Raw genomic sequence first — 13,641 nt, forward strand, 5'->3', positions numbered from 1 at the left:
TTGCCATATGCTGTGCATGCAACAGTTCCATTCTACTAGTTCCAGAACTGGGTTCTGGTTCATTCATAGTGACAGTGCTCTGGTTAACATTTTGCCTGGCCCGCCAAGCTCCTCTTGGCTTTCCTAGACGGAGTCATGCTTGCCCACATTTTTTCCATGTTTTATTCTCAGTAAAACAGACAAACAACGCAATTTTCATTTGCTGCAAATTTTCTTAGCCATCCTCTGATAATTTGGTTCCTGAAAAATGGCATAGTTAAATCAAAGTGATGTGACCCTTCATACAAGTGATGCACCTTGTAGGCCTTTTAGGGTCAGTGTCTTTTCCTTCCCTAGGACCACATGGATATGTAATAAAATCCCATGAATGAATAAATGGATAGGACAATTTGAGGCATTCTTGATCCTTGTCCTACCTTGTATAGAATGCACTATCAAACATGCACACATGCTCATGAGTGCACAAATGCATGTACAAACACACACACACACACACACACAAACACACACACACACACACCCCTTTTCTGGAGTTCCTAGGGCTTACTCTCAGAGGGGCCAATATGAATTCTCATCTTAGCTCAAAATAATGTATTTGCTGCTCAGAACTATGTTTCTGTCTCAAACTTGGCAATTTTGGAAGAGATGTCCAATTTAGCTAGCTATGTAGATATTGTATTGTGTTCCACTACATCTTCGAACCACCACAGCTCCCATATTGGTTACAAAAGACATCCTACAGGGTGGGACGTTTGTGTAATGTTCCCTTGTTTCTGTTACATGGGTAGCAGCTACCAGTCCACCTGGGTCTTAATATTACAAATTCAGCACCCATAGTTCAGCCAGCCATGGATCAAATGTGTTCTAAAAACTATATCTGTATGAATGGGTTGGGTCCAGACAATTTTCTCTTGTCAGTATTTTACATACAATACAGTATAATAACTAGTTGCATAGGATTTACATTGTATTCTACTATGTATGTGTATGATTATGTGTACTTCATGTGATCCAACAATCATTCCAAATATATGGAGCATGTGTGTGGTTGTATGCAAGCTTATCTTTCCCAGATTTCCTGAGTGTACACTGAAGGATGACTGTATTTACAGCAGCCTGATATAAACCAGTTCTGAAATCTTGTGAATGTTACATACCTTTGAGCACCAACTCTTTGCTATGATTTAAGAAATGTGTGAAATGTACAGTATTAAAGGTTGTATTTAGCTAAAATAAATATTAATTTCTGGGAATGGGGAAGCGATGTTTATGTCTTTTCGGTCCCTCTTTCTATTCTTCCTAATGTTCTTTCTTCTCTCAATTTTTCTCTGTAGAGTCACTATGATATGTTGTTTTAATCCTACCCTACACTCTGTAGGTCAATCATGCCTGAACATGCTAAGGTCTCTGTGACCCATAGTAAGTCAGTGGGACTCAGTTCAGGGACCTCAGTACTTTGCTAAAGGAAAACTGTGTGTTGTCTATACTTAAGGCAGAAATGTTATCAACCTGCTTCTCTTAAGAACTATGGAACACATGGAAATTTCTTCAGAAGGAGGCAGAGAAAAGCAAGCTGAGATAAAGGAAAAGGAAATATGAAGTATTCTCAAGTGGTTTGAGTATTTCATGGACAGCCCTGGAATTAGAACCATTCCAGAACTTTCTCACTAAGAGACACTATGAATTCCCTTATTTGTTTAACCTGATCTGAGTTTGGTTTTGGATTTCAAAACTAGAAATCTTGATTGACATAGTATTATAATTATTAATAGCAAAAATATCATAGTTTTTCATTTATATGTTTAATATTTTTGCACAAAATTGATGTTTGGGAAACATTAACTCTCAAGCTCACAGTAAAACCAGATAAAGTGTAAAGATCACCTTTATGAGACAGTAAGGTGATCTGGAGTGACTTAATTACTTTCATTTCTAATTCACTGGCAATATCCTAATATATCCAGTGCAGCAAAATGTGCTATGGTTGTAGCCTGAGTTCAATAATGTGTGTGTGCATGTGCGTGTGTGTGTGTGTGCACGTGTGCATGTGTGTGTAAGTGAATGTTCACAAAACACTTTCAATAGGAAATGTCAATATGTTAATGTCATCAATGGAACTGAAAAATATCTGATCTTCCTGTACTGGAATCCTATCCCCTAGTACTGGGATTACTAGAATATACCACTAGGGCTGGTGAAAGCAGTGGTGGAGGGTCAAACTCAATGCCAGGTAAGCACACTACAACTGAGCTATTCTCAGCCAAGGAAATGCATTTTCATATAGAGAAAAATTCTGGACTCTGATCCCTGAAGCTTACCCTGCTTCCTTATTTTATAATATATTTAGTGGCAGGGTTATCCTTCTCAGGTGTGCAGGGAGATATTGATGGAAACTAGGAGACAGAAATTAGCTAAACACAACTTGGAGGGGGAGATGATAGGATGGAGCTGAAAGCTTCTCTATTGTTCTATACTTCTCTGGCAAGTCTTCTATATTCAGACTTAACTAATATTCTTAATAGGGAAATGTACGGAATAAAAGGAAGTTTCAATTGTGCCTGAAACTACAAGTACTTTGGCTATCTCTATCTTTTCACATCTTCACAGATTTGGGGAATGGTGTCAGTATCCCCTGACATCGTGATCATCGTGGGGATCTCAGGAAAGGTGTGCTGGAGCAAATGTGGCCTGAGTAGAATTCTTAGACATGAACTAACTGCTCTCATAACAATTAGGTGATGTTCAAATGCACCTGTGAAAATTGCAAGAAAGACTAGTCTAAAAATTGTCTGAGCCAGCTCAGGCTGCTGTGAAAAAAAAATGGCTGTAGCATTCCAGGAAGCTTACAAAGGCCAGAAATGCACTTCCCATGGCTCATTTTACACTTGTGTCATAGATAATGCCATCTTCACAGTGTTCTCTCATGGCACAAGACTCTGAGATACCTTCTGCATGGCCACTAATGCTACTCTTGAAAGATTATATATGATGACATAGTCACTTCTCAGGCCTTGACTTCTAATAAGTTTGTCATGGGAATGATGATTGTGAAATACAAATTTGAGAGAAACAAATGTTTGAGTGGCAGAGGCTGTTTGTTCATCTTCATGTACATGATCATTCTCCATTGTAATCTAATGAAGCCCATAGGTTGGGTGCTGGGGAAGAAATCTAAACATATCTTTATGACTTTCTGCTTTTCTGTGTTCATGGGGATAACTCATCATATCCTAGGATGTGACATGCCCAAGGAGAAGACTACTTATCTCATACTGATAAATGTATCTTTGCTGTACATACATACATACATGCATACACACACAAATGTAATACTATCTAAACATATATATTTGTTATAAAAAGTAAAGCATAGACAAAGATGTCTCAGAATCCAAACAGAAATGAGAAATCATGCAGTAGTTTGAATAGAAAGTTCAGTCTGAAGACTTTGCAGAAGTACATTCATCAGGAGATTGATGACTAATAATTCAAGATTATCAGAATAGTCTCAGATATCAAGTAGAAAGCAGCCACTACCCAAGGTTGAGACATGACACCTGGAGATAAGTCCTTCCTGAGGTTGCACTGCATACTTTTCTGGATCTCACAGACCATCTAGTTTTCCTTACAGCTTTGGATAAATGGCACTTACAGTTGTCTCTGTAGAGGAGGGGTTGGTATCATCTCAACAAATGTCAGCTCTGACCACATGAGCCATTGCCACTGAACAGGTTTTTAATGGGTGGACTGTACAGAAATGGAACTCACAATACATTGTGTGGCCTGTTAATTCACCTGATTCTTTTGAACATTATTTGTTTCTAATGGTGACAACTCTGTAGGGAGTTAGATGAGACTGTTTACCCAAACACTGACAGCAAGTGAACAATCCTACAGGAAGGGTAGACATGCTTTTGTTTATCATGTCTTTTGCCAAACTAATGGCTGATGATTGAATATTTTGTAACATCTTAAAAGAAACAAGTATACTTCATGCAATTGTAATATTAGCACTCTCCTTTTGTTTCTTTTTCTGAGCCCCATTGAGTGTATACTTCATTTTTATAAGAGAAGATTGACATTTAAGAGAAATTATAGGTTACTAATGAACTCCGGACTATGTAGTTTAAACCTGTCTGTCTTAGATCTATGTTTAAGTTTGAAACATGGAACATAATCACCAATAGTGTTGTTTCAGGTGAAGATTTTATATCATATATCTTTGTATTTATAGTCTAATTTAGTCTAATCTCTAAACTAGTTTTTTGCCAGATGGGCCAGATTAACTGTTAACTAATGCAGCTTAAACGTTAACTAGAAAGAAATTTTTGAAGCACTTGATGTATGTATGTATTTATGCTTACTTGAGCCAAAAATTAAAGTTTATGTCTATGTCAGTGAAATGAATAGTAAGCAAACTTACTCCTCTATCTCCTTACCTCACTTTTCATCTATCAATAATTGATTTTTTAAACAAACTAATAAGGAAGAAAGCCCTATGAGAGCATTGACTTGATTTTACATTAAAACATTTATCAGTAAGTTTTGGGAGTTCAAGGATCTGAAATCGGAATGAGACATTCACAACTAAACTATCTGTGTTTCCATTTCCCAGTTGTGCTGAATTCCAATTTATGACAAAGAAGATTCCATTGCTTTTCCTCTTTAATGTTCAGAAAGAGGGTATCTTTCTCTAAGTCTTAGCTCCTTCCCAACAGAAGCCTGTGGGTTTCTGGGTAAAGTCACTCCCCTCTTCCCCCCCCCCCAAACAAACATACATACAGACACACACTACTCCAGTCTCAAAAAAACTACACACTAAAGTTAGTATCCCGATCCTGACACAAGTAACATTTCACATTATTGGTCCATGGCTTTTCCCCAGCTCTAAAGGCAGACAAATTGCAGACGTGCTTGGTCCAGCAGCTTCTCATCTCCTGAATGCATAGTTGCCAAAGCAATTAGCAGGTTTAGTGAGGAGGAAGGAGGCATCCCATCTGCTTCCTTTGTACCATTTAGAGCAAGCAGACCCCAATCCACTGAAACCATAAGAACATTAGTTAAAACCATTTGCTGCCCCTCTGTCCTATAACAACCTCATTGACACATTTATAGATGAGGAGACAGATGGTTTCATTGAAAATGGATTTTCCTTTTAAATATATAATAGCATCTTATAAATAAATAGTGTTTTGGCACCGGTAGGCTCTCTAATACATTGGGAAATTGGATGCTCACAACAGCTCTTTGGTACACCAGGTGAAGAAATTGTCCAGGCGTGTATTTGAGTTATGACCCCAGCCTGTGGTGGTCTGGCTACCAGTCAGTGATCTCTCTATTAAAATGTCTTTAAAAATGGTTGAGGAAGCTCCAAGATCTGCCAGTGATCCAGGAATACCCATTTCTTTTACACAGAATTTCCTGTCACTACTCATGGTGTGCTCTGGGGGAGGACTAATGAATGAGCAAAGCTGTTTACTAAAGCCCACTAGCCCTGCACAGGCATCTGAACATTTGAGAAACAGCAAGCCACAGTCTAGTCAATCCAGTGCCAACCAGTCAAGGGGTTCCATCCATCCAAATGCAGTGCTTTTCCCTTAAATAAATGACAAATCTCGTTACTGGCATTACTTATTCAAACCCACAGGAGCCTAAGAGGAATGAGAAGAGAATACCAGAAGATGGTAGCAGTCAAACATAATGCAACCCTTCCTCCTCCTCCTCCTCCTCTTCCTCCTCCTCCTCCTCCTTCTTCTTCTTCTATCCTCTTCTTCTTCTATCTTCTATCTTCTTATTATTGTCATCATCCAAACTGTATGTGGAGGAATGCCATGCTGATATTTATGTCATCTTTATATGACATTTGCTTATATCATTAGTAAATACACAACACTGTAAATTAGACATGGTAGGTTCTGGATCTGGGTTGTTATGTCACTCTTGTTCAGAAATGAACAAAACAGGGAAAGGGGAGAGAAAAAGTCTTTCCTTCTTGTTCTTGGGAGGTCTGGGTGCCTACCAAGTTATCCAGTTTTTTAAAACCTCATGTGCATTGCCTTGCTGATTGTTTCTGTCTCCATTATCATTCTAAGTTTTGTTGTACAGAAATGAAAAGCCAAGGACCCACAATGGTAGAAGTGTTGGCTAATTCTACTGGCCAGAGTCTCCTCAATCAGAAAAAGATCTGAGGCTATACAGACAGCTCTATTGTGTTTTGCTTCAAGAAGGGAGAGGACATACCTTAACAGATATATTTTCTGTTTAGAAGTAGTGTATGAAAGTTTTGTCATAGCCTGGTAGTAGTGGCCATTGCCTTTAGTTCCAGCAATTGGGAGGCAGAGACATATGAATCTCTGTGAATTCAAGTCCAGCCTGGTCTACAGGTCTACAGAGTGAGTTCCAGGACAGTCATATCTACATAAACAAACCCTGCCTCAAAAACCAAACCAAAACAACAACACAAACAAACAAACAACAAAAAAAAGAAAAAGGGAAAGATTTTGTCTTAGTAACTAATAGGTGATTTATGTAAAGGTATACAAAATGTGGTTGTAAAATAATGCTCTTATTTATCAAAATTGATAATTAGATTAATTTTACATAAGGTCCTTACATATTATCCTATTGGGAAGTTCATAAAGCAAGTGAAGTTGCTTTGATTGAAAATTTTAAATAGAAATAAAGAACTATGCAGTTACCTGGTGATAGAGATCTCTTTTTCCCAGAAAGCAGTTGCCTTCTGATGTTTATGTACTAAAACAGCTATGCCCATACATGTGTTTCAAAGCTCTTGAGATTCAGTACCTGACGGGAGAAACTATGCTGAAAAATCCATCTTTTGTGACTTTCAAAGAATTCTTTTCTTCCGTGTCAAAATTAATGAAGGGGAAGAGAAATCTCACTTCAGAATGAAGCACAGACCATAAACCCTGATTTCTTGTGAAGAATGCTTTTCATGGATGTATCCAGTCACTTACCCCTCAGTGTGCCATTGTTACATCGTCCTATAGAACGCCTCTTTAGCTGAATGCCCAACTTTTTCTCCCTCTTTATTCGGCAATCCCAATGAAGAGACAGAGGCAAGGGTGTGATAAGATCACTGGTAGCTCAATATAAGACTTGATGCAAAGACATGATTTTTCTATGCCCTTCAGAACTACAACTCCTATATTTCCAAGTGATTTTGTAGCCAAAGCCAAAAGCAGCAAGGAAACTGAAGGTATAATAATAACATTTGTTTTATAACCTCTTATTTTTAATTTTATTATTGTTATGTATTTATATATACAACTTGCTAAGTTTACTAAGTGGTGCTTAGTGTGTGTGTGTGCGTGTGTGTGCGTGTGTGTGTGTGTGTGTGTGTGTGTGTGTGTGTGTGTGTGTGTGTGTGTGTGTGTAGGACTGATCTCCTATGGCCAGATAACCTATCAGGGGACTTGTTTCTAGAGAATTCTCTTAGCAGCCATTAATTACCTGTAGCTCTTCATCTGGGGCAGTGGTGGAGGAGCCTTGTGAGATTTCTCCCATCCTTGTTAGTATGTCAATTGGTTGTCACATTTTCAGGTTCTGCTAAGGATACTGCATTATTTATATTTCATGCATATAGCATTCTTGTCATATATAGAAAACACTACCTTGCAGCAGAGAACCATCCTGGTCCCTCTGTCTCTTACAATCTTTCCACTCCTTCTTCCTCAGTAGTCCCTGAGTCTTAAGTGTCGAGGTTGTATTGCAGATTTATAGATGTAGCAGTCAGGCCAGGGAACCCCATGGTCAGTGTTCTCTGGATTTTGAAAAGCTGTGGATTTTTGTAATAGTCTCCATCTTCTGGAAACAGATGCTTCTTTGATAAGGAGTGAGAGCTAAACTTATCTAGTTAGAGATTGTACTGGTTTGGAAAATGATGCTTTTGAAGAGATGTAGGTTGTCTTCTAGGATTCAGGGCCTGCCTGCCCATGGGCAGTTGGCTAATATTACAACACCAGGCATGAATTCCCTGCTTTTGAGTAGACCTTAAGTCTACCAAGGTGGCTGGTTTTTGGTTACTCCCAGGATAGAAATACCACTGTTACTCCTTTTGGAACGTCTCACTGGTTTTACCATTGTTGTGCTTCATGGATTTTTACAGCTGGTTAAGATCATTGATTGCTTTTCTCTCTTAGCTCACATAGCTCTTTCAGATACTATGAAACCTAGTATGAGAGGCTTCCAGGTCATTTCCAGCTTGATTCCTTACAGTCCTGTTTATGAAAGGTGTGGTGTCATTGGCAATCGGACCTTAACTTTATTTTCTGATAGACAGCTAAGGGCAATGGCAATGGACTACATTTTGGGGGGGGTCTTTTGGGCACCTCTGACTAACAACTTCAAAGGAGGTTTCCAATGCCTGCCATTGGGGTTTTCATTTTATCAGTGGCCTTGGGGGAAAACATGGTCACCAAGTGGCATAATTTCAAATAATTCATCTTTTATTATGTTAATTTTCTTTTTTTCTATTGGACCTGGATTTTTGCCTTACTAACCCCCCATTCTGCTTGAATCTGTAGTAATGCATCTCTAGACAAATTATTAGACTAACTGGTTCAAATATTAGACCAACTGGCTCAGAGTGCTGGGATCCAGCCTGGAGCAGATAAAGGCTTACTTTGAAATACCCTACTTTGGGGAACCCCTTTATTACAGTCTAGCTCCTGCATAGCTCATAATGAACTATTCCATTCTTGCATGTATTTGAAGATGTCTGAAGTATTCATTGAAGCCTTTAAAAGTTTAGTATTTACATTGCTTACAGTTATACATGTATTTGCATAAATTGTTTAGATGGCAAATTCTTCTTTTGTGAACATCAGGAGTTAGATATAAGGCAACCATCCTTGATTGTATCTGAATTAGTGAGGTTTTAAATTAAGTATAATACCTTTTGAGTATTGTGCTTGATGACTTTTTGCTCCTTGAAATTGGATGTTATTGAATTAAGAATATCATTATCATACCTAGTTTGATTCCCACATTAACAACTACTTTAGGAGTTAAAATAATTTGTCTAATATCTAAAATTGAGTGTGAAACTGAGAACTGCCATTTATATTTTCCCTACTTAAGTGCTGTTGTGGAGAAGTAAGTGCACACATATAAACCAAAGTTCTGATGTAGACAGCACACTGTTTCTCACTATCTGTGTTGTCTGTAACACTTAGCATATGGTGACTGGTAAGTAACTGTGAGATGTGTAAGCATGTGTATTGGAAAAAGTGTGATAAAATAAGCTCCTCTCCATTTTCTATTTCCTTGGAAGCATTCTAAGTTGATATTTATCCTCTTACCCACAGAGCGGAGAAAACAATCAACTTACCATGGATTGATTATGGGACTCTGTGGTTGTCAGATTCCCTGGATTGTTTCTGATGATGAAATATGGAGGGAGTGACTCTTAATACTGGACCCTGTAGCTCAGACTCAGCACACACTCACACACACTAGTGACTAGTGAGCTTCAGATTTCACACTTGGTGTAAAGCTAAAGGTTTAGAGAGGTCTTAGTTAAAAGAATAAAAAAAAACTTATTCATTTAACATTTTACTGTTAAGTAACTATCACCCAAGAAGCAGAGAACTCTGCAGCACAGCAGGTCTCTCCCCAGCTAGCACCATGGATACAGTTTCAATACAGTTACCAGTAACTGATGTTGTTGTACCCATGAGTATACATTCAAATGTCCCCAAGTTACACTGGAGTTCATTTTCAGGTGTGTGTTTTATATGCCACAGGGTTTGTGAGTTCTTTAAATTCATGTTGGTTTATGCTTTAATACAGACATAGCTTCATTATTCACCCACAAAAGTAAAGAAACAATATATCATGACCACAAATCACTCTTGAGTCCGTCCTTCCTTCAAAACTGTACCCTCCCCACCCAACCTCCAATAATCATGAATCTTTATATGAATATATTATCCTACAAAAAGTATATAATTATAATAATATTCTATGTAACCTGTTGACACAACCTTTATTTAAGAATCATAAATTACTTGGAGCTCATTCAAGTTGTAGTTAGAACATTCTCTTTCATTTCTGTCAATAATTATAGATCCAGTCATCATTGGTGTTGCCATCGACCCAATGAAGAACACTGAGCCCGCTTCCAGTGTTTGATGATTATGAATTCTGATACCATGAAGAAGCCTAGGAAAATATTTAAATGTACAATTTCTGAGACATATTATAAATACATTTTTAGTTTTTGAAGGAATATCCAGACTTCTGTTCAGAGTGCCTGGCTCGGTCTCATGTCAGAGATCCAGCACTAATATGAGAGTCATCTAGGTTCTCTACATCCTCACTAGTATTTGATGTGGTGACTCTCTTCAATTAAAACATCCTGAGAGTTGTGAAATTTCACAAATGTTTCAATTTTCACTTTCCCAATGATGTTGAGCATTTTTTAAAATGTGCTGATTAACTACTAATGTGTCTTTTCCGGAGAAATGACTATTCATGGGCTTTTGTCTCTTTTACAACTAGATACTTTTAATGCGGAGTTTTGAGAGACCTAACTCCAGATTTAAATCAATCACCACATAGATGATTTAAAAGTGCTTTAGTCTCATCTTTAGTTAATGTTATTTATCCTCTTTTTTACTTTTAACTTTTTACACTTTAATTTACATGTCAATCCCAGTTCCCTCTCCCTCCCCTTCTCCCCTGCTCCCCACCAACCCCCTATCCCACCCCCTTTCTGCTCACCAGGGAGGGTGAGGCCTTCCATGAGGGATCTTCAAAGTTTGTCATATCATTTGGAGCAGGGCCTAAGCCCTCCCCCTTGTATCTAGGCTGAGAGAGTATCCATTTATGTGAAATGGGTTCCCAAAGTACATTCATACACTAGGAATAAATACTGATCCATTACCAGAGGCCCAATATATTGCCTAGGCCTCCTAAATGACACCCATGTTCAGGGGGTCTGGGTAGGTCCCATGCTGGTTTCCAAGCTAAGAGTCTGAGGTCCATGAGTTCCCCCCTTGTTCAGGTCATCTGTTTCTGTGGGTTTCTCCAGCCTGGTCTTGACCCCTTTTCTCATCACTCCTCCCTCTCTGCAACTGGATACCAGGATTTCAGTTCAGTGTTTAGCTGTGGGTATCAGCTTCTGCTTCCATCAGCTACTGGATGAAGGATATAGGATGGCATATAAGATAGTCATCAATCTCATTATCAGGGGGAAGCCATTTAAGGTAGCCTTTACACTATTACTTAGATTGTTAGTTGGTGTCATCCTTGTAGATCTCTGGACATTTCCCTAGTGCCAGATTTCTCTTTAAACCTATAATGGCTCCCTCTATTATAGTATCTCTTTTCTTAATCTCCTCTATTTTTCCCTTCTGCTCCCTCATGTCCTCCTCTCACCTCCTCTTCTCCCCTTCTCTTTCTTCTAGCTCCCTATCACCTCTCCCTTGCTCCCAATTTGCTCAGGATATCTTGTTCCTTTCCTCTTCTCCAGGAGACCATGTATGTCTCTCTTAGGATCCTCCATGTTTCCTATCTTCTTTGGCGGTGGGGATTGTAGGCTGGTAATCCTTTGCTCTATGTTTAAATCCATATATGAGTAAGTGTTTACCATGTTTGTCTTTTTGTGACTGGGTTACCTCACTCAGGGTCGTTCCTTCTAGTTCTATCCATTTGCCTGCGAATTTCAAGATTCCATTGTTGTTGGTTTTTTTTTTTCACTGAATATTACTCCATTGTGTAAATATATCACATTTTCTTTATCCATTCTACAGTTTAGGGCATGTAGGTTGCTTCCACATTCTAGCTATTACAAATAATGCTGCTATCAACAGAGTTGAACAGGTGTCCTTGTTGTATGAATGTGCATCCTAAGAGTAGAATTGCTAGATCTTCTGGTAGACTGATTCCCATTTTCCTGAGGATCTGCCATACTGATTTCCAAAATGGCTGTAGAATTTTCACTCCCACCAACCATGGAGGAGTATTCTTCTCCACATCCTCTCCAGCATAAACTGTCATTGGTGGTTTGATTTTAGCCATTCTGACAGGAGTAAGATGGTATTTCAGAGTTGTTTTGAATTGAATTTCCCTGATGACTAAGGATGTTAAACATTCTTAAGTGACTTTCAGCCATTTAGGATTCCTCTATTGAGAAGTCTCTATTTAGCTCAGTACCCCACTTTTTTTTTAAACTTTTATATTATGTATTTAAGTTAGGAACAAGTTTGCTTCCCATGTTAATCCCATCTCCCTCTCCCTTCCCTCCACGCCCACTACCCCCCACCCTCCCATGCTCCCACCCAATCCCCACTCCAAACCCTAGGGAGGGTAAGGCCCTCCATGGGAGACCTCTAGAGTCTGTCATTTAGTTCAGGGGATCGCTCAAGCCCTCCCCTGTAAAGAGAAGCCTTTTCCTTGAGAGAAGCCTTCCCGCCAGCCTGATTCCAGAGCCGCATCAGTCCCAAATAACACACAGGAGGCTATATTAATTATGAAGCTGTTGGCCTTGCTTGTTTCTTACTGGCTAGTATTTATTTTACCAGATAATAGTTCCGAACTTCTTATCCCTATCGCGGCTACATCATGAATCCCTGTGTTTCTCCTACCTAGAATCCTCCTGGACTCCTAGTCCCACCTATGTTGCTTCCCTATTGGCCAACAGTGCTTTATTGACATATACACAGGACTTCCCCCAACACTCCCCAAAGTGTCCAGATTGAGAAAGGATCCCTCATTGTGGGATGGGTCTCCAAAGTCCACTTGTGTGCCAGGGATAAATACTGATCTACTACCCAAAAACCGCATATCTTGCTTGAGTCTTCTCACTGACACCCACATTCAGGGGTTCTGGATCAGTCCCATGCTGGCCTCTCAGCCATCAGTCTGGGGTCCAAGATCTCCCCCTTGTTCAGGACTGCTGTTTCTCTGGGTTTCACCAGCCCAGTCTTGACCCCTTTGCTCATCACTACTCCATCTCTGTCACTGGGCACCAGGAGTTCAGTTCAGTGTTTAGCTTTGGGTGTCTGCCTCTGATTCCTTTTGTCACTGGATGGAGGTTCTAGGATTGTACGTAAGACAGTCATCAAAATATTTATTAGGGAGGGGCATTTAATGTAGTCTCTCCACTACTGCTTAGTTTGCCAGCTGGTGTCATCCTTGGAGATCTCTGAAGATCTCACTAGTGCCAGATCTTCCCTCAAACCTAGAATGGCTCCCTCTATTATGGTATCTCCTTTCCTGCTCTCCTCTATTCTTCCCCCAACTCAACCTTCCTGGTCCCCCATGTCCTCCTCTCCCTTCCTCTTCTCTCCCTCTCTTTTTCCTGGCTCCATTTCCCTCCCACCCTGTGCTCCCAATATTCTCAGGAGATCTTGCCTCATTCCGCCTTCTCTGGGGTACCATGCACGTCTCTCTTAGGGTCCATCCAGTTTCCCTGCCTTTCTGGCAGTGGGATTGTAGATTGGCACTCCCTTGATTTAGGTCTAAAAATCTATATGTGTGTCGGTACATACCATTTTTGTATTTTTGTGACTGGGTTACCTCACTCAGGATGGTTTCTTCGAGTGCCATCCATTTGCTGCAAATTTCAAGATTCCATTTTTTTTCTGCTGAATAGTATACCATTGTGTAAATGTA

At 39.4% G+C, this 13,641-nt stretch overlaps 1 protein-coding gene across 5 annotated transcripts in view; it reads left to right on the forward strand.

The window, feature by feature from the left end:
- Positions 1–13,641, forward strand: part of Tafa1 (TAFA chemokine like family member 1) — a 669,539-nt gene that overhangs the window by 382,489 nt on the left and 273,409 nt on the right. The gene's annotated exons all lie outside the window — the stretch shown is intronic.

The sequence above is a fragment of the Mesocricetus auratus genome, unplaced genomic scaffold (genome assembly GCF_017639785.1).
Source record: "Mesocricetus auratus isolate SY011 unplaced genomic scaffold, BCM_Maur_2.0 Super-Scaffold_100676, whole genome shotgun sequence".
Taxonomy (NCBI): Eukaryota; Metazoa; Chordata; class Mammalia; order Rodentia; family Cricetidae; genus Mesocricetus; species Mesocricetus auratus.